The following is a 23,452-nucleotide window of genomic DNA, read 5'->3' on the forward strand; positions in this document are numbered from 1 at the left end:
AGCCCCCTGGAGCTAGGGAGCTTGGAACCGAACTTGGTCCTCTGCAAGAGTAGTACTTGCTCTCTGAACGACTGAGACATTCCTTCGACCCCAGTCATTTTGCTCAGTGAGAGTTAATTTTGTCACCTTTTGTTTTGTTGTACTTGTTTGAGTCAAGGCCTCCCTTCATAGCCCAGTCTTCCAACCGTCTCGCTTCAGTCTGCCAAGTGCTGGCGTTCAAGCCAGGTGTCATCAGGCTTGACTGTGATTCTGGGCTGTGATAGCAGTATGCTGTATCTTAATCGGAACAGAGTGTGTATGTATGTGTGTGTTTTGGTTAAGCATTTCAGCATATCAAGAATCAAACAATCCCAATGTCACCAGCAATGGCATAGACTCAAGCATAGGAATTTTAAAGCATATTTGTTGAGCATGCTTTCATTTTGAACAAGTTGGCCTAGAAAATATTTCTTACAGAGTTTAGAAAATGAAGCCTCCCTCTCTGCCACCCGCAGTGTCTCAGCAATGTATTTCCCTTACTTTGAGTAATAGGATGAACTCTAGAGAAAGAATAAGCAGAGTGTTCTCTGTATCATAAATCTCCACTTGCTATTTTAATCATATGCTTAAACATACCTATTTAATTAACGTTTTTTTCTATGAGAGTTGGAAGTTGTTTTTTTTTTTTTTTCGAGACAGGGTTTCTCTGTAGCTTTGGTGCCTGTCCTGAAACTAGCTCTGTAGACCAGGCTGGCCTCGAACTCACAAAGTTCTGCCTGCCCCTGCCTCCCCAGTGCTGGGATTAAAGGTGTGCGCCACCACCACCCAGCTGGGAGTTGGAAGTTTTTAAAGAAATTCCAGGTATGAATGGTGTGATGATTTGTAATATAATCTGTTTAGACAGGAGTTATTTGTATGATAAAGTGTTGAGGTCATCTGAGGAGCATAGCAATTCTACTATTGACAGCAACTCTGTGTGTGTGTGTGTGTGTGCATGTGTCTGTGGTAGATGGTTTTGAGTGTACTGTGCTTTATGAATTAATGTTTCTAACTTAAATAAGGTTATTAAGTCTAGTAGTAGACACGTAAGCTATAGAAACTGGGGAGAGCAAGAACTTCTTGAAGAACAGATTAGGGTATCAGAGAGCATCCTCTACTGAGCAGTCTTAGGATGCTGTGTCCTTCCCTTAATCTCAGAGCTCACCACAGTGGAATCATTCCAAACAGAGTGTAAGGAGAGAAGGACAAACAGAGACAACGCTCTGATTAACTGGCCGTGATCGGGAGCCTGCCCGTGGTTTTGTATCAGAACCAGGGAAAAGAGTTAGTGATATTACTTAAAAACCTACAGAAATTTAGTTAGTACAATATATCCAGAAAAGTTTAGTATGGGGGATTAAGCGAAAGGACAAAGAACTGCCAAAATTTTTGACTTTACTAAGCGAAGGAATGACAGAGTGGAGTTGGGGTGAAGTGGGGTAATCACTTTGGGGGAGGGTGGAATGTGCTGCATACGGTATCTGTATGTCTCTATATCTAACCAGAGTTACGAATGCATCGGGCAAGTATTCGTATTAACCTTAGATATCTTGTTGGTTAACCTCCCTACTGCCCACAGACAGTGAAATGCATCCCGTTTTTATTGGGAAACATCTGTCTTGTCTTGCCGCCCTTTCGTCGTTGACTTGTTCTGCGGGCTTTGTGTCCCTTGAATAATGCCATGCTCTTGGTGGATATTTTTATAATGAAAACACACACACAGGGCTGTTTGTCATAGAGATAGCACCAGTCTCTTTAGAGTGCATCGTCACACAGAAGTGGGCCTGGCTGAAAATTAGAAGAGTATGTCTTGTCAGCCGTGACTCTGAAAGGGATTTCAGCACCTGCTGACTGACTGCAAGTGTAAGGAAAGAGCAAACTGCACATCCTTAAGGAAGACACAGACAGCACTGGAGCAGACATGACGTTCAGGGCAGTGCTGGGAAGAGCCAACAATGTAGGGGATTAATTACGAACATGTCATTCTGCTTTGCACAAGAGTCTGTCAGATAGGCTGTTATCAATCATCTTGACATTGATTTCATGTACAGTTTTAAAATCAAAATGTTTATGACTCTGTAAGCGCAAGTGTTGACATCTTAGTTTGTTTTCTCTTGATGTGATAAAGATTATCACCAAAGCAGCTTGGGGAGGGAAAGGCTTATATGGCTTACATATCCATGTCACAGTCTATCATGAAGAAAACTCAGCACAGGAACTCAAAGCAGGCACCTGGAGGCAGGAACTGAAGCGGAAGCACAGTGAAATGAGGAACACTGCTCTTGACTCTCCAGGCTCACATTCAGCTGTGTTTTTATACCTCCCAGGACCAATGCCCAGAGGTCACACTGCCCACAGTGAGTTGGATCCTCCAATATCAACCATTAATCAAGAAAATTCACCCACAGACTTCCCTGCCGGGGAGTCTGATGGAGGCACTTTCTAAGTTGAGGTTCCCAGATGCCCCTAGTTTGTCTCAAGTTGACAGAAAACTAACCAACACAGTTGATAAGGATAGAGACTTGGGATTTGCACTCTGTTGAGCTTCCTGTCTTTATAGGAAATGGAACTGTTATGAAGAGTCCCAGAGCATTGCCATAGCATCTCTTGTTTGTGTCTCTCTGTGTCAGTGTGGACCTAATGGTCTCACTTCAGAGCCACAGAAATAACCCTCTATCTCTATGTCCATATTTCCATATGTATTTCTTTCTGTCATTTAAAACAGGACCAGTAAGCATCTTAGAGGTCATCCACTCTTGATGGACACTCGGCATGCTCTCCAACTCACTGTGCATTAACAAATTCCCTAGCTTCTTATATCAATTATGGGTGTTTTTTTATTTAATGTCTCCAAAAAAATCCTTGAATAAGGTCCAAATATTTTGTGTTGTCATTTAAATGTGTCCACAGTCTGGCTGTAAATTTCATTACCAGCTCTCTTTCTCAACAGCCACCGTGTTCACAGCATCAGGGAGATTAATGAGCAGGGGTTAAGCGGTGCCGAGATTCTGAGGTGAATAAATGAGTGAGTGCTCCCTGCATACTCCATCCCATTCTCCTTTACGAAGAAGCATTCGGTCTGAATTACTGTAATGAACCATTTATGCCTCTTTCACAATGCTTATTTTCTTTTTAAAATTACTCTTGGTAATAAGAAGTTCTGAATGGGCTTCACATTGTATTTTCTAAAACCATTTTAATGTATTAGATCATGAACACTAGGGTTAAAAAAGAACTGATATAAAGGAAAAGTTTCTTGTGGCTTAGTTTCAGAGGTTTTAATCCATGAACCTTTGGTCCTATCTCTCCGAACCTGTGGTAGCATGGCTTGCCACGGGAGAAGCATGTGGTGGATGAAGGCTGTTCACCGCATCACAGTCAGGAAGCCAAGGCAGCCGCCGGAAGGGGCTCCAGTTCAAACATCTCCTTCTGTGATGGCTAGTTTGATGCCAGCTTGACATAGCTATACAGTCATCTGAGAGGAAGAAACCTCAATTGAGAAAATGCTTCCATATGACCAGGCTATAGGCAGGACTGCAGGGCATTTTCTTAATTAATAATTGATGGGGGAGCAGCTCATTGTGGGTGGAGTCTCGTCTGGGCTAGTGGTCCTGGTTGTATAAGAAAGCAGGCTAAGCAAGCCAGGAGGAAAAAGCCAGAAGGCAGGACCCTTCCACGGCCTCTGCATCAGTTCCTGACCCCAGGTTCCCACCCAGTTTGAGTTCCTGCCTTGGCTTCCCTGTGACCTGGGACTCAGAATATGTTAGCCAAATAAATCCTCTTCTTCCCAAGTTGCTTTTGGTCATGGTGCTTCTATAGCAATAGTCACCCAGCCTAGTTCACCTTCAATGGCACATCCTCAGAGGCCTAATTTGCTTCTACTAGGTCCTATCTCTTAAAGGTTTTACTATCATCAAACACCTTGGGCTGGAGACTCAACCTTAAATACATGAATATGAATTGAGGGGGGACATTCAGTATCAAAACTATAGCACCTGGATTCTGGACTCACAGTATATACTTAGTAACCAACAATTCCCTGGGTTCATTAACTAATAAAGCTGTAAAAAGACCTCGAAAGTGTGCTGTGGTCTGAACACTTGTCCCTTAAGAGCGCGGGTAAAACTTTAATTGCTACTACAATATTGAGAGGAGAGACCTTCCCCAGGTGATTAGACTGTGAGGTCTCTACCCCCAGAATGGAGTTGGTACCAAGCTCAGCCTCCTCTTGTACCCTCTAATCCTCAGGTCATCTTCAATATGTTGATGGGACAAGAAGGCTCTCTCCAGACACTGGCTCTGCAACCTCAGTCCCTGTAGCCTCCAGGCTGGGAGGAATGGTTTTCTGATCATTATAATTTTCGCTGTCCCAGGGTCTATGTAATGGTACACTAAAGCAGACCAAGGAAAGAGGTCATGGGAAGGAGGTCAAAACCTGTAGAATAGGTTCAACATATGGCTCTCTCAAAAAGTAGTATATAAATTTACAGCCGATTTTGGTGTCACCAAACCAGTGATGAACAACTTTGACAGTTGTAACTGTGCCAAACTATCTAACCTCATCAATTATTCCTGGATATCCAAAGCAATCTTGCAAGGCCCATATCTGTTTTGGAAACGATCAGGTTTAGAATTGCAGAGATACTTCAGTGGTTAAGGGCCCTAGTTATTATTTCAGAGGATCCAGGCTCTATTCTCAGCACTGTAGCTGAAAGCCATTTGGACTTCAGGGGAACTGCCCACCTCTCCTGGCTTTCCTGGGCACCAAGAGTATACATAGGACATAGACATAAAAGCAGGCAAAACGCCCATACACAGAATTTTTTTAAAGAGCATGGTAAAGCGGAGTCTTTCATTTCTTATGAAACTGGACCAAGATGGAAATACTGCTGTGATGACCCAAAGCTAAACCTACGAGTCAATCTGTCTAGGTTCTGTAGATTAAGAACTATGTTTAACTCCATGTCTTATGTGGCATTAAATGTCAATGCACTCTTCACAATGGACCCGAACACCACCAAAAAGTCTTTTTGCCCTTCCTAGAGATGTGATGGTTTGATTGCTGTTAAAGCAAAGCAGTGCCCATGACAAAACTTTTATATCTCAGAATTAAAGTTGACCCTGATCAACACTGTCTATAAAAACCGAACTTGTGAGGGAAACTGTGTTACAATCCAGAATCTAACAGTGGAAGTGAATTTGAGAGTTCCTAAGGGTCTGCTTGACTTCAGCATAAAGACAAGTACATTCTGAGGAATAAGAGGTTCCAGCGTTGCCTGCTTCATGCTTCCTCATTAACCCAATTCCCCCTGCCTACTCTATCGCCAGTCATCCCTGGGATGTGCTAATTGTAATGTCTCTGGGATCAATGAGAGGTAAACCACACAGGTACCAAAAACAAATTATCTGTAAAATCACCATTTATATTTCATAACATCCCAGACTTTGTCATCCTGTCTTTTTTTTTTAAAGAAAGTAAGTGAAGCTAATGAACTTCTAATTCCATAATTATGAAGCTGATGTTCACTACCGTTTAGATGAAGTGTGGCCACTCCTTCTTTCTGTCTCCCCAGTTAACAGGTATGTTCGAGATATATGTTTTAGATCTTCCAAACCTGTCTCCTTTGGTGCCAATACTCCGTCTGTAAGATTGTCTGCTCATTCAGTTCTTTTTGCGGCATCTCAAAGTAGTAATAGTGAATGAATGGGAATTGCTCATGGTTTTGCAGTGATTCATATTTTCAAATTTATTACGATTTTAGTCTAAATTAATGACTTGTGGAAAGTAGACTGATGATATTTTCATTTCTGTTTTTCAGATGAAGAGTTAGTTCTTCTTTTTAATTGTAAGAAAAATAGTATTTCACAGTTCTGCAATCACAGCTATGAAAGTACAGCATTAAGTTGGGAACCCACCTACAGGTAGGATGTCAGGTACACAAGTCCTGGCTATGACACTCAGTGGCTGCATGTTATTGAGCAAGTGACTTCAATTTCTTATTCTGAAGAGATAAGAGTGGTGATAGTTACACCACTTTTGATAGGATGTTAGAAACTGTTTAATCTCCAGGTAGTCATTATTGCAATTATTTATTATTATTCTCATATTTATTCATTCATTAAATAAATTTCAGAACACACCTGATCTGAAAAACAAATAACCATCTCTTGGTAATGGGGCTGACTGGCACCCACACTGCTGTAATATACCTTTTTACCTTCAAATCTCCACATTAGAACACAGGGAAACATGCTTTAATTTAGTCTGTTCATTGCTGGTTGTCATGAGTACTTACAGGTCAACACTCATCATTGTAGCCTACTGACGTAATACCTAGCATTTTGCAACAATTGAAAAGCAGCTATTTACGTTATGGTAGGTTGTTCAGTGTTTTAAGAGATTCCCTCCATTTTAAGGGAGTAGGATGTCACCATTTCAGACTCGCTTTAATACAATACACTTATTTTCTCATGCAGAGCAAGACATGGGCATCTTACCTTTGACATTGGCTTAATTTATTTTTTTTTTGAAACTAACCAGGACTTGAGGAAAGTACAGATCACTCACTGACCTGAGATTCTTGTTCTCAGATATTAAAACATGTGATCAGCTTTGGAATTTAATTCCTTGTTTCGGGGGAAGGGTGAGGGATATGAAGTGATGGCTGTGTGAGTTTATCTTTGAAGGTTATTGTGGGGGAAGTCTTTGAAAGAGAATCATCGTCATGTTTGGGACAAAGACATGAAGAGCACACACTGTAGAACTGTAAATGATACCTCAGCCTGGACAAGTTTGTCAGACTGATAAGGGATTTTTAACACTCAAGAGTCTGAAAATTACTTATTTTTATTTTGTGTGAGGGCGTAGAAGCCACACTGCACAAGTAGATGCCAGACGACAGTTTGAGGGGGTTGGTTCTCTCCTCCTATGACTTGAACTCAGGTTACCAGTTTTGACAACAGGTCCTCTGATACATCCTTTAGCCCTTTAATACTTTTAAAGATTTTTAAAAATTACTTTGAATAAAAATGCCCTATAAAAACATAGTAAAATCCACGATGAAAACACATAGAACATCTGATATTTGTCTGTGGTGTTTCCTTTCCTCAACTTCTTTCTTCTTTATAAGCATGATAAAGCCTGTTATCTTAATTTTAGGAAAATAATTCAATGAAGATTTATAAAACAGCTAGGAGTTTTGAATACTTAAGTGGATGTGTTTTATAAGTAAATGAAACAGGACTTTGTTTTTCAATAAAAGCTTTACATACAAATACACAAATTGACTTTAATGGTTACAAACACAGATCCATTTATTTGAAAAGAAGCAAGTTACCTGCTCATTATTTTGATTTGTAAAGATGTAACCTTCAAAATGAGCACTACCAAGATTTTCTTGTGGAAAGACCCGTATATGAGGACAGTTTTGTAATGTCCTTAGTTGTATTAGTCTGCTTTTCATTCAGGGTGAGTTACCTGTCTGAGGTGAATGGACTATGAGTTCCTTGGGCCATCACTTCATAATCTGAGACAGGTAATGTTCAGTATTCAATTTGTACAACATTTACACAGAGCCTTTGTTTGGAGAGCCTACAAGCACTTGCCTGCCGCCAAATATATTTGCCATGTGTCCACAGGGTGAGAGCTATGAAGCTATTTCCTTCAAGTCAGAGCTATTCACCAAACAGAAATTACAGCCATCGCATTTAAAGGCATGTGAGTATACAGCAAAGGAACAGGGCCTCCGGTTCACATATCCTGCCATTCTTCACGTAGACAGCCCTGGAGGATAGTCATTTTAAAAATATAGGTAGCTCTATAGAGGATGTGAAGAACAGATCATTTGCCTCTTGCTGCTCCCATTTGCTAAGGCTCTTATGAAGATTTTCCCTGGGCACATGAATCAGTTTAATAATGATTGCTGCCAGTTGGTGGCTAGACATCAGCATGCCAGCCTACTCAACAGCGTTGCCATCTGCTATTTGGACTCACAGTGTGTTGCTGCCATGCACCACCTCATTAAGAACGGGACCCTTGTGAGCCATAGACAGTAGCTTATTCAAGTGAGCTGAAGCAAACGCTTCCCCAAGCCAAATTTGTAGAGGCTGCATGCATCCCTTCTTCCTTGGAAATTGCTCTGTGCTGATCGTGCGGTCTAGGCTGATCATGTAGTCTGATGGCTCATTGTCACTGATTAGCTAGGTGTTGGTTTTTCAAGCTATCCTCTCAAGGTAGCATTGAAATGCAAATATGGTTATGCAAAATATTTAGTCCAGGCTCTTTTTTTTTGTAATAGAGTCACATCTTGAAATGATTCCAGCCACCATATTACTGAACACAAACATTTCAACAAGTCTATTGTGATCTACTCTCCTTTTTTAGCTAGTTCAAACATGCTGTTCTCTTTTAGTTATAGGGGATTTCTGTTATGTGGCTTTTATTTCTTGGAAGCAGATTTTCAAAGGCTTTCAAAGGACTTTCCCTATTTCCCTACTAAGTTTGTCCAAAGGCAGCTATAAATACAAAATATTTGTGTTTGTTTGACAAAAATGGGTGTACTTTCTCAGTTCTCACATCTGTACTTAGCAGCAGCCAGATGTGTTTCTTAAACTTGGTGCCTGTTAGATCTTCTATGTTTTCTTTTCTGGGCAAATCAAATCTGAACGTGTGTTTATGCGGGGCAGGTCCGAGCCTCTGTGTTCTGCAGGAGGCAGCTCTTGAGTCTTTCAAATACAGCTGACATCATGACTGTTTATTAAGAAGTGTGCTTTGGACAAGCATTTAAAGAGAAAAGACAGAGCAAGCTGGGTTGCTACATGGGCTCAGCAACAACTTCCGCCAGCACCACAGAAAATTCTGGAGACGAGCCATGGAAGAACTTTGCATCCCAGCAATGATCAGTCACTGATGTGTGTCATCCTGAGATGGAGTGTGGCATTAGAGAGGGTGCTTCCGTGCTGCTGAGGCAAGGCCGGAAGAAACCTGATGGCAGGGGAGCCCTGACAGCTGCAGGCTGCTTGTTAACAGAGTGCAGCAAATGGGGGGTGAATCCTTCCCTAGTGGGAGACCTGCACCATGCATGGCTATCCTTCTGCACACCCCACAACATCTCCGTTGGAAAGGTGCTCCAACAACCACACAAGAATGACTCTGAGAGTCAGGCACTAAAGAAACCTTTCGACTTTGTTTCTTTCCCAGAATCAGTTCATTTGCTATGAACTAGTAATTTATAAATACCATAATTTCATAATTTCATAAATACCACCCTAACTGTACAGGGACTTGTAGGATATGTAAAACAAACAAAATAAGACTGCACGTGGATGGTTTGTTTGCTCTAGGTTCACTTGTCCTTCAACAGCAGACTATTAGTCCTTCCCGAAACTCTTGCTTCCTTAATTAATTATCATACTCAGGTGTATGGAAACGTGTTTTTATTTTTTTCCAACCTGTCTCCCACTCCATCTCCCATCTCCCTCACAACCCCACCCCCATCCACTCCTCCAAAAGGGTAAGGCCTCCCATGAGGTGTATACAAAGCCTGGTGCATTCAGTTGAGGCAGGACCAAGAGCCTCTCCCTGCATCAAGGCTGAGCAAAGCATCCCACCGAAGGAAACAAGGAAACGTACTCCAAAAAGCCAGTTGAACACAATTCTTACATTCTGTCTATGGTATGCATATGAAAACACACACACACACACACACACACACACACACACACACACCTACCTCAAACCCTTTATTTTCCAGATGAATATAGGCATTGCATTTTAAAATAAGTTAATGCAACATTTTCTCTCAGCTTGTTGGCGTTAGTGTAACAGAACACCCACTATATACTGGGTAGATTATAAATAACAGAAATGTCTCAGACTTCTGGAGGCTAGAAAATTCAAAATCAAGGTGCTGGCAGAGTCTGTGGTGAGAACACACTTAATTGCTCCTGGCAGCTGTCTGTTGTCACTTGGCAGAAGGGTGAATGAGCTCCCTTGAGCTTCTTTCATAATGGAAGGCATTCTCTTCACTTCCTGAAGTCCCAGTCTCCTCCTGATACCACCACCTTTGGAAGCAGGGTTTCAACATAGGAATTGTGTGTGGGCATACTAAGTCCCCAGCACTCACTTTCCATTCAGGGTTGTATCCAAGCTCTAGAAGGTTAGGAGGTATCATAGCATTTGATTCTTGATTGATGGCAATCTATGTCTGGCTTCAAGCAAGGTGAGTACTGTATTTTCTGGTAATCATTGCCATGCATTTCCATGCTGATGACTGACGAAAGTTAAAGGATTCTCAGAGTTCACACTGTACTTCTGCAGAGAGTCCTTCAGGCCTGTGAGCTGTTAGACTTATTGATATAATGCTCCTTGTTGTACACAAAAAGAGATTTTCTTGGTTGCCTGACATGATAGTGACTGTATGGCAATCTGGAATCCCTATATCTAGGCACATGCAAATTCACCAATACTGTACAGCCTAGCTTGATGCACCATCATGTCTCAGGGTAACAAGACAGGGGCATTGAGTGCTAGTGTTTCCACTTTTAGCTCACGTACATTCTTTCTGGGTTTGTCAGACTGTGATTTGGAATGTGGACTTCATTAGAAACTTTACTCAGCAATAAACTCTACTGCATTCTCTTAGAGATTACTCACTGATGAGATTGTTTTTTTCCAAGCCCCTTGAGTGAGTTTCGAGCATGTAGGCTGTGACATGGAGGGCCAGGTATTCCTCCGGTCTTAAATTTGAAGCCATGACTTTGGTCCCTGGAAAAGCAAAAGCCAGTAAGTTTTCATGTGCATGTTCCTTGAGGGGGGCGGTCTATGGTTTCATTCCTCCTAAACACTCAACTTACATTCTGGTTTAAGGGTAGAAATATGCCTGGTGTGGGGTGTGTACGGAGGTGAGAAAGAAAGCATTTGCCTTCAGAGGAAAATTTACCCGGTATTTCTGCATTTCTTCCATTCATCTAGTAGCCATCACTGACAAACAGTGAAGTACCCCGATGTTTGCAGTTTGCTTGGGTTTGATGGCCCTGAAGATATTCTTCGTAACTACTTTGGCTGTCATGAATCCACTCAATTTCTAAATACGCTTCAGGCAGTTTATCAATTTCGTCAAAATAAACGGATCTCCTGGGAGCATCTTAGGGATTACAGACAATAAATATTGAGTACATTCAAAATATTGATCTTTAAAACATCTAGTCTTCCATGCCTCAACCGTTTATACCCCCACTCAATTAAGTATTTAATGTCTTAGTAATGCTTTTCCGTTTTTAGTGTAGAAAATTGTAGATCTCATGAGTTTGTTCTTAGATACTTGAAACTTGTTATTCTTAATACATTTTAAATATGTTAACTTTTTCAGTTGATCCAAAGTAAGGATATACAATTTCTGATATTTTGACATTATGTTCAGTTATTCTCTTGGCCTGCAGAACAGTTCAGTTTTTCTACATGCACAATCATACATGGCACGCCTGATCTGCATGACAAGGACAATACACAATTGTGGGAAAAATTCGTGATCCATTACTAAGTAGTTTGCTAACTGTAGATTTTCTTAATAGATCGCTATCAACTTCCCTTCTGTTCTTAGTTTTCAGTTTGTATTGTGTATACATGATGGTTTGTTTGGTTTGTAGCTACTGACATATGGTTTGTCTTATTCTGTTATATGATGAATTGCATTAATTAATTTTCAAATGTTAAACCATTTCATGATGTACTTGTCTCTTTATACATTGCAACTTTCATTTCATAATATTTTGTTTAGTATCCGAGCATTGATGTTTGTGAGATTTACTGACTCCCAAACAGAAAATTAGATAACTAACTTCTATTACTTTCTCTGTGGAGGAATCTTGGGGGTCGTTTCTAGAAAAAGAAGAACTATGAATCTCCTCGTTTGCATAGTGACAGCAGACTTCATGTAACAATGGGAATTCCCAGGAGGTTACCAATTTTAGGATATTGATAGTCTGCAACTATAAAATTATGAAGGAGAGTGCCTATACAAATGTTCTATGAAAGTTACAACTATCCAAGTATTTGGAGATGTAACAGGCTCCATGTCATGAGAGGTGATGAGATTCATCTTTACAGTAGTGAAATGGCTTATCCACAGCCAGAGAGATCCCCAAAATCCTGAAACTGCCCAAGACTTCTGTCTGCTTTGCTTGTGCGCAATTCATTATAAATTTAAAATGAATAGATTAACAAATTTATAATGAATAACATCTTATTTCTATGAGTTTTCCAGGTTGATTCAGGAATCTTACCTTTGAGGTTGGGTCTATAATTTCCCTTCTTCTAATAATGTTCTGTCAGGTTTGGGTTCCAAAGTTCTGTTTATCATCTACAAGTGGGAAGTATTTGTTTCCTGAATCAAGCCAAAAGCACTGATCTTTTCCTATTCAGTTGACGAATCCTGCAAGCATAGTAGCATTTTCCCATTAAATAGTTAGACAAGTTTAACAATGAAATTGCATTGGCCCAAACAGTGCCTTGTGGAAAGCTCCTCGATCTGTATATCAAGAACCAAAGGCCAGATCTCGAAAGGTAAATATTAGAGTGTACACCTGCACCCATGGAATGGCTGTCTTCTTTCCTGACTGCTAGGAAGATGACTGGTTAAATTCTTCACATAGTCAGTGGAGTGATGCTGGGTCCAACAAGGCAGGAAAAATACTATATACTGAAGAAGCTCCATGACACACATGCAAGAGCCAGCAAATATTCCTGGGCGGAAATTTTATCAGTGCTTTTCTGAGATGCTAAAATATAAAGGCAGACATGTAAGAATACATTTATTTAGGCCTATTTCAGGTACAAAGTGCTTATCTTCTGGTGTGGTCTGTTTACCCAAACTCAAGTGTGAAAAGACGTAATTGCCAATGTGAATATATTAACAGTTGGTACCTTTTAGAGATTAAGTGATGAAGGCAAATTAAGGCAGGCTACAGGGGAGCTACCTAGATCTGTCTTAGACTTCATCTCCACCATGTGGAAATAGTACACAAAACCTCTGAAGGACGGAAGTTTAGAAAGAAGCACACACTGGGCCCTCACTAGATACCAAACTCACTGACATTTTAATTTAGTATTCCCATCCTCAAGACCACTGAGAAATAAATTCACGTTCTTTGTAAATTAGTCAGCCTCAGATACTTTGTTACAGATGCAGAAATGGACTAAGACATTACCCCAGGAGGAACACCAGAGAAAGAAACAAATTTCCTGACGGAGTGGCTCTTAAAAGCCTGTAAATGTAAAAGTCATGAGCACAAGCATGATATCCACATTGCTCTGGTAAATATGGAAGATATAAACAGACTGAAGGAACTGGTCAGGCTAGAATGGATACATGGTGAGTGTAGAAAACTCATGTGGCTTGCTCCAAGGTTAGGACTAGAGAACACACAATCCACCAAGGCCACCAAAAACACTCCTAAGAGAGGGTACCAGGATCACTGAGACAAGTGGTAGTGCCTGTATTTAGCTAGGGCTGAAGATGAGGCGGTCATGGAACTGGGCTTGTTAATATCTCTCAGGGTAATGGACCCTGTAATAAAGGGCCCTGCAGGACTGGTGCTTCGCTACCAAAAGCCAAGAGGCCATAATTACTGTAACAACTGGTAAAATTGGAAGGGTAGTTAAGTGGGCTTGACTCACAGGGTGTTTGGGAGATGATTAATTGAAGGTAACACCCCTACAGGCAAAACAGATGAGCAAGTAAGTAGCAAGGATGTCCCTTAACTTCTGTAACTAATTAAGGCAAGAATGGAAAAGCGAGATGTTAATGGTACTGTCCCCGATGAATCTTTACAAACTCTTGCTCCAGTTTTGAGACATTACAAGAAAATCTTAAGGGCTCTGGAGATGGGGAAAGTGGTTCAGCCTTAGTAAATAAAGATTCTGTTGTACAATGACCAGTGCATGTTGTGATGACACTCAAGTTCTTCCCCAAATGGACTCTGGCCATTTGTTAGGGTGACCCTTCACCGGGAAAGGAGAACACTCACCTACTTCTGGAATGGTTAGCAGAGGCTCCACATTGATCTTGGCACCTCGCCATCTTTCTGGCAGTCACGTCAAGCCATCCCCAAGTAGTGGACGTGCAGAACAAGGGGGAGACAGAACCAGGGCTGAGCTCCACCACTTGGACCTGCTGCTTGAGGAAAGTTTAGTGCTCCTTGCTGCTCTTCTGAAGCCACTGCTATTTTCCTGCCAAGGCTACATTTCCCACAGGCTCATTCCGTGAGAATGGTGACTGAGGAATGCAGGTATACTACCATCGACTTCTTGTGAAGCACGGGGTGTCTCCACTGGGAAATTGACTTATTGGCCAACCTTTAAACTTGATTAGAATCGTGCTGTAGCACAATCATCCTGCTATTCTCTGTCTTTTTCTAATAGGGTTTCCCATAGAAACAGAACCAACTGAAGTGAGGCGTCTATCTTCAGGCCTTGGACCTGGTCTGACACACTCAGTGCTCTTGGGTCTCAAGTCTTCAGGTAGCAGATCATGGTACTTTGCCCCTAGCCCAATACATTCCTTATAATATCTGGGCGTAAATCAATTCTTGAAAATATCTAGGTGGATAAATGGGTGGGTCCTATTTCAGCTTTATGGAAGTCTTTTATAAATTAGATGCCCAACCATGGTGGGAACCACAATCTGTTTTACTCAGTCTGTCTGCTCAATATTACTCTCTTCCAGAAACACCCTATGGACACACCCAGAAATTATGCTTCACCAGACCTAGTCCAGGTGGTAGGTATACCCGGTCACACATGCATAGGGTGAAGTAGGTTATTTGGTCTAAACAGGCCACCTTCCCGGTGGCCTTCCTTTTCAACGCTCACAGCCATTTCTCCAAATGAGACTCTTGTAAATATAATCAAGTCTTTGTAAGTGCTTGTTGGGAGGACCGGACTAACACTTGTACTTTGTTCTGGGAGGAATTTATATTGGATCATTAGGGTACTATTCAAGCTTGTACTAAAGTTCTTTATTGGGTGGAGTAGTTTTTATCCGGACAATTGAGCCCCACTGGTGTCATGAATAACCTTTCAGGGCTCCTGTTCTCCCCGAGGACGGTTAACTGTGGCTGCATGGAAATGAAATGGTCCTCATCTCACGCCAGCCTCGAGAAGTGGGAAGCCGAGTGCCAAACAAGAAGCACACAGTGACCTCTTTGTAGATTTCTGGAAGTTCCTGCCTGCATATCTTCCCACCTCATTGGTACTTTGTCATGAACATTCGTGCCACCCATTCCGACTTCAGTCTTTCTCTCAGCTCAGCAAATCTGTCGGCTCATCCACCGGAAAGCTCGCCTGCAGAAAAGTCACAAGCTGAAGAGAAGGCCGAGAGGTACGGGTTCTTTGTCCTCTTGCAGAGGATGGGGGTTTGAGTCCCAGCACCTACATGGGGTAGTTCATAGCCACCGGTTAACTCCAGTTCCAGGGAACCTAATACCCCCTTTTGGCCTCTCTGAGCACTGCAATCCCAAGCTCACCTTCTGATTTTAAAAACATCGATTAACAATCTTTTCACAATATTGCTGCATAAATATGTAGATGTAGTAAGAGCTATATATTTCCATTAAGCTTTTTTTAAAAAAAATCTGGGTCTCATGTAGCCCAGCCCAGCTTCTCTTGAATTCTCTACGTACCCAAAGATACCTTGAACTCCTGTCTCCACTTCCCAGGCATCACTACATCCACAAACTTATCACAAACTCACAGTATTTTAAAATCATATTGATTTCAAAATATATTCTCATTTCTAATGTAATTTATTGACTCATTAGTCACTGGGTTTTTGTTTCTTAAATTGCAAGCATTTAGAATCCTTTGGCATCTTTACAAACTTGACTTTCAGTTTTACTCATATTATATATGGCTTCAGTCTACTGAAACTTGGTTTGTGATCCAGTGTTTGGGAATATTATTTTACATTATGACTTTCTTGTAGGCATATGACAACATTGTATACTCAGCAGAACTCAATGCATACTGAGTTGAATGACTCACAAGCTTTCTTATTAACATCAGTTAACATTAGTTAGTAAGAAAGTTGAAGATCAGTAAGATGCTGATGACATCACTATTTCTTAGGGAGGAATAGACAAATCATGCAACCCCCCCCCCCATATTCTGACAAATGTTAACGCCAACCCTTCATATGATGGGGATTATCCCAATGCTGTTCTGCGTGTGTTTTCTGTCACTAGTGAGAATGAAGTATCTTAAGAAAAGTCTATGACAATAATTTATAAAGTTCTCAGACACTTAAGAAATAGTTTTAATTCGGTTTTCCCACCCTCATGGTTGTTCCTGAAATGGCACGAGAGAAGACCGTAACTGACAACGCTCACTACTGCTCAAACACTTCAAGGAGAATAATTTATTTTCTTTCTTTTTTTTTTTTAAAAAAAAACTTGTTTTTCAGTACAGGGTTTCTCTGTGTGACCCTGGCTATCCTGGGACTCCCTATGTAGACCAGACTGGCCTCAAACTCAGAGATCTGCCTGCCCCTGCTTCCTACGCGTTGGGGTTAAAAGCATTTGCCACCACCACCCGGCAAGAATAGTTTCTTAATTTTCCAAATTTATTCCTGTTTTTTCATATAAAGGAACATGACTCGAGGCTAAAATTGTTATAAACAAACAACATCTAATACATTTCATCTTCCTTCTGTCTCCACAAGCATGATTATAAAAAGAAGTGGGAATAGATTTATCCAGGTCTAAAAACGTATTTTGTAGGCTATGACAGGCCTCTATACACTGCTCGGGTCTTTTCAACTTTGGATTCAGGTCACAGTTCTGGAAATTTGGACCTGCTCTTAGTTAACAGTGCTTCAAGCACTATCCCAGGCAGCCCGCCTCCTAACAGCTTCTCTGATGTGGTACCAGAGGGAAGGCAGAGTTGGCATCTCAAGGGAGCAATCCTCAACACAGTGATGGTTACTGACAGAGAAATGCATCTCTCTCTCTCTCTCTCTCTCTCTCTCTCTCTCTCTCTCTCTTTCTCTCTCTCTCATCTATCAGAAAGACATCTGTGAGACAAAACATGAGATGCTTCTGCCTTACACAGCATTAACACGGATCTCTTGGCAAGACTGCCTGGATTTTCTTGGATTTTCTTTGCCATGTGCCCAGATTCAATCCCCCGTCTTTCTTTCCTGTTCCCGGCGATTACATTCCCAAGTAGAATGCATCTACTTTTGTTTCAGGCACTACGCTCACGAATAGCCTAGACTAAAGCAGTAGGTAAGCAGGCCGTTGATATTACATCACAGGGGAATATTACTTGCTTGACTGCGCAAGCTATAAATCGACACTCATCCAGTTGGCAGCATTGTTGGTGGCTTCCATCTTTTTCCTTTTTGAAAGCTCACAGTCCATTCTGAGCTTGACCGCCTAAAGAGAAACAAAAAGGCGGTACAGGTTAGCTTGTGATTGAATAGGCAATTTTCTCTAGGATGATGGCTCTGAGCACGTTCCCCGAGAAAGGGGGTCCTTGGCAATTTGGATGGCTTCTCGGGTGTAACGTGGATAAGTCCTCATCCTAATTAATCAAGCAAAGCTCTTGGTTGCCTGGAATCAAGCACACCATGTTCTTAAGAATATCTAAAAAGAGACATATTGTACTGCTATAATACTTTTCTATTAAAAAACTGAATGTAACTTTAAAAATGTCTGCTTTACTGGAATACTTAGAGGGTTTTCTTTCTTTTTTTTTTTTTAAAGATTTATTTATTTTGTATACAGTGTTCTGTCTGCATGTATCCCTGCAGGCCAGAAGAGGGCACCAGATCTCATTACAGATGGTTGTGAGCCACCATGCGGTTGCTGGGAATTGAACTCAGGACCTCTGGAAGAACAATCAGTGCTCTTAACCTCTGAGCCATCTCTCCAGACCGAGGGTTTTCTTTGTTCATAAAAGTATTACAGAAGGCCCAGAGAGTTAGCAGTGAACTACTAGGAATACATGAAGACTGCCCATATGCTAGTCCGGGGTTAAGGCGCTAGCAATTCTTTTTATTTTAGTTGTTGCTTAAACTCATCTGAAGTTCTAAAGACATTACAGAGAACAACACTGGTTGCAACCACTCCTGTATAGAAATTCTAGTAGCAGAAAATGAGAAAACAAATAAATTAGTAACTAAAACATACTATATTTGAAATAAGAACTACAGACAAAATAATCTATGGATGGCAGTAAGGACAAAATTATGTTCCTTCTACAAAAGTCTTCTATTTCAGTTCTTACCATCAGAGACCCAGAATTTGTTTTTAATTATTTTCGTTTGTCTGTGGGTGGGTATATGGAGGTGCCCACAGAGGCCAGGAGAGTGTTAGACGACCCCACTTCCCAAGCTGTAGTTACAGAAAGCTGTGAGTTACCTGATATGGGCGTTGGGAACAGAACGTTGGGAACAGAACGTTGGTCCTGTGTAAGGGCTGCTAGTGCTCTTAACTCCTGACCCATCTCTTCAGACCCCGGAAGCAGGACTTACAGAAATGATTAAAATAAGGACCTCAGGGTGGAGCCCACTCTAATTCACATCCTTGCCAAGAGGAAATCTGGACTTCCATCCTGGGGTTGCTCAAGCACAGGGTCAAAGCCTTAGGAGAAGGCAGACTTACCAATACCTTGGCCTTGAATATTTAGCCTCCACAACCAAGAAGTCACTTAAGCAGGCCATGCACTCTGTGTATTAGCTGCGGCGGGCCAGCAAACTAAGGCACACAGAGAGGAAATACGCAAGATTTGTTTTGTTGTGTCCCCCACCCCCCCCCACTGCCAGGTCTCACAGAGAAAAGAAGATTTCGTCAAAAACCTGAAGAAGAAAAAAGTCAGCCAGAGGATATTTGGGAGAGGAGCCTTCAAGAGAGGAAGGGAGACTTAACTCTGGAAGCCCTGAGCTGGACGGATGCCAGTGTGATTTGAGCGAAGGAAGGGCATCAGCAGGAGGCAACGGCAGACTGTTGAGCGAGGGTTTCCACCTATGCTGTGCACTAAGGAACTGTTCTGAAGACCTGGAAAGACACTGTCCAGACTGGTGTGGTGATGTGGGCCTGGTGGGTCTGGTGGGTAGGCAGAACCAACATTAAAGTACAGCCACACACGGCACAGTTCTACTTCTTCAAGGTAACTTTCCACTTGACGATGTTACTTTAAAATAACTCCTGAAATAGCTCGAGCTGTTGAAAACATATAGCTCTTTAAAGAGATATAAAACTGCTAAGTTATTTATGAGAGCAGTTAATCCCATTGATGACAAACTTGGTCTCTGGATCAATTCTCTGTTGTAAACAGATAAACATTCTGGATTAAAACGTATTTAGTAAAATTTAGAAATGGGCAATTACCTTTTCAAATGGCTTTCAGTTCCTTACTCTTTCTCCTTCCCGTCTGGGGATTCCATGTGTGTTAGTTGACTGATACTAGAAGCCACTGAAACTCCAGTTATTATATCAGGCAACAGTGATGATGATGATGACGATGACATTTCCCCCTATATACAGACTTCACATTCAGAGAAATCCTACTGACTGCTCATTTACTCAGGTCTGTCTCGTGTGTCACCTCTACTGACAGTCTCTGATGATCTCAGTTATGTGTCCAGTTAGCCTTTCCACTCATTCTCTTTATATTGTTTGTGTTTCTCTTGAAATTCCCTATGCCTTAACCTTGAAATCAACCCGTAGTAGAACCCATTATATACTTGCCATGTTAATCCACATGCCTTTCCTACTAACCCCAGCCTTTATAAACCCGTTTCTTTGGTTTGTGATCAAGGTGATAGTGTAGAACTATGTGAGAAGAAGCTTAATGTGTTTTTTTTCCCCAAGAAGGATTTAGGTCAATTGGATAATTAAATTTTAAAAAATCTTACACAAAATCCGAAATTAATTTTAGGTGATCAGCCAAACACGCACACATAAGATGGTCATCTAGACAAATGTCCTTGTGATCTTGTGGGCAAGAAATAATTATTTATAGGTTACTCATGGTACTGATCCTGGAAAAAAATACTACACACATTAATAACAATCTAACAGTGAGATAGGTAAAATACAAACTGTAGAAAAGAAAAGCACATTTGGGGATTTCTAAGTGTGAAGTCAAGTGTAAATGACAACCAGTAGAAATAATTAAAGAGCCCTTTACTAGAGAGGATATTTAAGTGGCTACTGATTGTATGATAGACACTTTCTGTCATTGGTCAGTAAAGATTTGTAAAATAACACTGTACCACCACCAAATGCTGGCGAAAGCGTGGAGTGCAGAGTGCTCATTACAGGCTACTGGGGCTGTAAACTAGAGAAGCGTGTCCTCTAAATACCAGTGAGCCACAGCACTGGCCATGCTTGAGCTGTTCAACATGCAGGCGCATTTATCAAGAGGGCTGTGTCTATGTAAAGACACACGAGACTGATATGTATTCATCTGAGTATTATTTGTAAGAACACCAAATCTGGAAATAAATGTACAACATCACTATGGGAGATCAGGCACAGAGTATTTCTTTACTACAAGATTCAATTTGTAGAAAATGCTCACAGAAGGGAGTCTATAAGCAAGATTATTGGTTCTTTGGGGCTGAGGAGGATGTGGATGCCTTCGAAGGATAATAAGCGAAGGACATGGAGTTGTTTTTCAGGTGATGAAAATGATCTAAAATTTGTTAATGGTCGCATAAAGTGAATATAGTGAAAAAAGTCACTTTAAATGGATGAATTGTATGGCATGAGCTATACCTCATTAGTACCATTATTGATAAACTATTTTGTGTATATTCAAGAAACTGGAGGCCACACAACATTAAGAACAAAGTAGTATTTCAAAAAAGACCCATTACATGGAGCAACATGCATGAACTCAAATATAGTATGGAACAATGTCTAGAATACTTAAGGCTACGGCAGTGTCTATATTTAGGGAGAGTATGCTATTTTTGTTACTGCCTGGGATGAAAAGACGTTTGTAATAGTTTATATTATCTACACGTGACTGCCGGAGTATGTTTGTTTATGTACTGACCGATACTTATAATCGGTGCTCTATTTTCTGTGTTCTATTTCAACAAATGTTAAATAGCTTTAAAAACCTAGCTGTTTGATAAGTGGTCTTACAAGTAAGCACTGAGAAAAAGCTAAAAGAACACATAAATATTTTCAAGTTGTTTTAAGTGTGTTGGGATTATGTAGAATCTCAACGTTCTTCTATACACTTTTCGTTATTTTTCAAATGATCACACTGGGCATATTATCACAACAATGGAACAATTATCAACATATAACAGTTTATCTTATATCATTTTTACACTAAGCTAATTTACCCAAAACGTAGAATTTTTGCTTCCCACTGGAAGCAACTGCTATTTCACAATAAAAGCTGGCCGGTGTGGCTGCTGTCCTGAGGGGTTTCTGGTGGTCTTGACTGGCAGGAACTCACCAGGCAACCGGCCCCGGGAGGAGGAGCAAACAGGTGCATGGGACTCCCAGGGCACTGAGCAGAACTTAGGCAAGCAAACCCTGAGCATCCTTATCAAACCTGGGTCCTTTCTGCGCGCACCAGGGAAGTGGCGTAGGGCTCAGCGAAGCTCCCACAAAGTCAAGAATTAGCCTACCATTGCAATCTGCAAGCGTGTAAGGCCCCGGTGGTGAGTCGGTGTTTCCTCCTCTTCTATAAGGTTGTGAAAGATGAGTATGTGACAGATTTGGCTCTTCACCGGGTTGGGGGGTGGGGGGTGGGGCTCCACAGAACGGCTGACTCTCTAACCGGCGACTCTCCAGAAGGATCTTAAGGCATGTAAAGTTTTTACCTGGGCAGGCCATGGTGGGCGAGGAACTGGCGAGGAGCGGAGTGTGGCCGGGTGCCTCCCGCAGTGCAGGACGTCCAGAACGTTCGGGATGCTCGCACTCCGGGGGCGGACTCCGCTCGGTGTCTGGATGCGGCCGGGTGGAACTGGAGGATGCTCACATCACTTCGGCGGACTTCGAGCAGCGGGAGCCTCCTGTGACTCGAGCGAGGCTCCTTGAGGATCCGGGCAGCCCACGCGGAGCTGTCTTCCCTTTCTTCGGTTGCCGGGACCTTCACCTTTCTGGCCGGTCCGCTCAGCTCTTTGCAACTTCGGTAGTAGCTCAGCGCGGGTGCGGCTGGCTGCACCGCGCATGCGGGGTGCCGGTCCAGCCCCGCCCACTGCCACTGCTCAGGCTCCGCCCACCGCTTAGCTTGGCGGCTTGCTGAGCTGTGGGTAAGAACCGGTCTCTCCCAGTGCTTGAGGGCGGAAGGAAACGTACAGGATTTTGCTTTAGTTGTGAACATTGTCTGCCTTCACCCAGAAATACCAAGCATACGGGACCCATGCAAACGGCAAGGTCCTGTGCTTCAGCTTAGTTTCTCAGAATAAGCGATTTTTCTCCACCAGGGTTTCTCAGCCACCGCGGTGGTTGCGTTTTCGGTATGGGTGATCTTGGGTGTGTCGATGAGCTGTAGTGAGTTAGTATTTTGCAGCATCCCTCATTTCTAATCACTAGATTCCGGCTTCAACCCCGCACCCCCGGAGATTCTGACAAACAAAATGTCACCGAAATCTGCCAAGTATGTGCATGTACTTGCTCCCATTGACTGCCATCCCACAGGAGCAAAGATGCAGGGGACAGGAAATGTAACAAAGTTAGTAACTTCAGTCTGATAGAGTTAATATGCTTCCATTTCCTCAGCTGTTCCAAAATTCTTTTTTACTTTGTTGTTTATTGGTACAATTTAAATCAAGGACAGAGTCGATCATGTACCGCATTTAGATGTAAATTATCTTCAGCTTCCTTAGATCTAAGACAGTTTCCCGTCTTTTATTTGCTGTTTTCTGGGTTTTGACAAGGACAGGTGTTCTTCCAGAACACCCTCCACTCTCTCTATTTGATTGTTTCTGCATTTTGATAAGGCTAAATTCCACCTAGATGATTATACACCCAATTTTTCTGTTTCCAAATGGCTGTCTACCTATTCTAACAACAGTTAACTTTACAAAGTCCTTTCCTTCCTTGCCTCCAGGGATGTGGGCTACGACCTATGTAAATTTCTGCACTGCCCTTAGGTCTGTATTTTTCCACATTGATTAGATATTGTCATATTCTAGATTTACCCTGTTTTAATTATAGTTTGTATAGTCTATTGCAATGTCTGAAAGGGTTAGGCCAGCCTCGTTGCTGCTTGCTTTTTACATTCCTGTTTTTTCTTCATATACACTATAAAATATAGGTCCATTCAAATACTTTTAAAGAAATCGACCATAATTTGATGTGTTGTCCTATCAGAGAAAGGTTTTATTTTTTTCCTTTTTCTTAAGACCTTGTTTTGTGACATTCAGCAAGACTTTCTAGTGTTTTCCACACAGGATGCCTACATATC

At 41.7% G+C, this 23,452-nt stretch overlaps 1 long non-coding RNA gene across 2 annotated transcripts; it reads right to left on the minus strand.

Annotated features, from left to right (window-relative positions):
- Positions 1 to 7,293: 7,293 nt before the first annotated feature.
- On the minus strand, positions 7,294 to 22,196 carry LOC125413114 (uncharacterized). 2 transcript variants are annotated; one of them, XR_015736116.1, is made up of 5 exons: positions 21,864 to 22,196; positions 17,339 to 17,448; positions 14,044 to 15,445; positions 12,301 to 12,449; positions 7,294 to 11,162 (listed from the first exon to the last, which is right to left on the minus strand). It is a non-coding gene; the product is annotated as an uncharacterized LOC125413114 (long non-coding RNA). The 2 variants fall into 2 exon arrangements; XR_015736115.1 differs by having other exon boundaries at positions 17,119 to 17,448.
- Between the last annotated feature and the right edge of the window lie 1,256 nt (positions 22,197 to 23,452).

Source organism: Myodes glareolus, chromosome 2 (assembly GCF_982192425.1).
Source record: "Myodes glareolus chromosome 2, mMyoGla1.1, whole genome shotgun sequence".
NCBI classification, from domain to species: Eukaryota; Metazoa; Chordata; class Mammalia; order Rodentia; family Cricetidae; genus Myodes; species Myodes glareolus.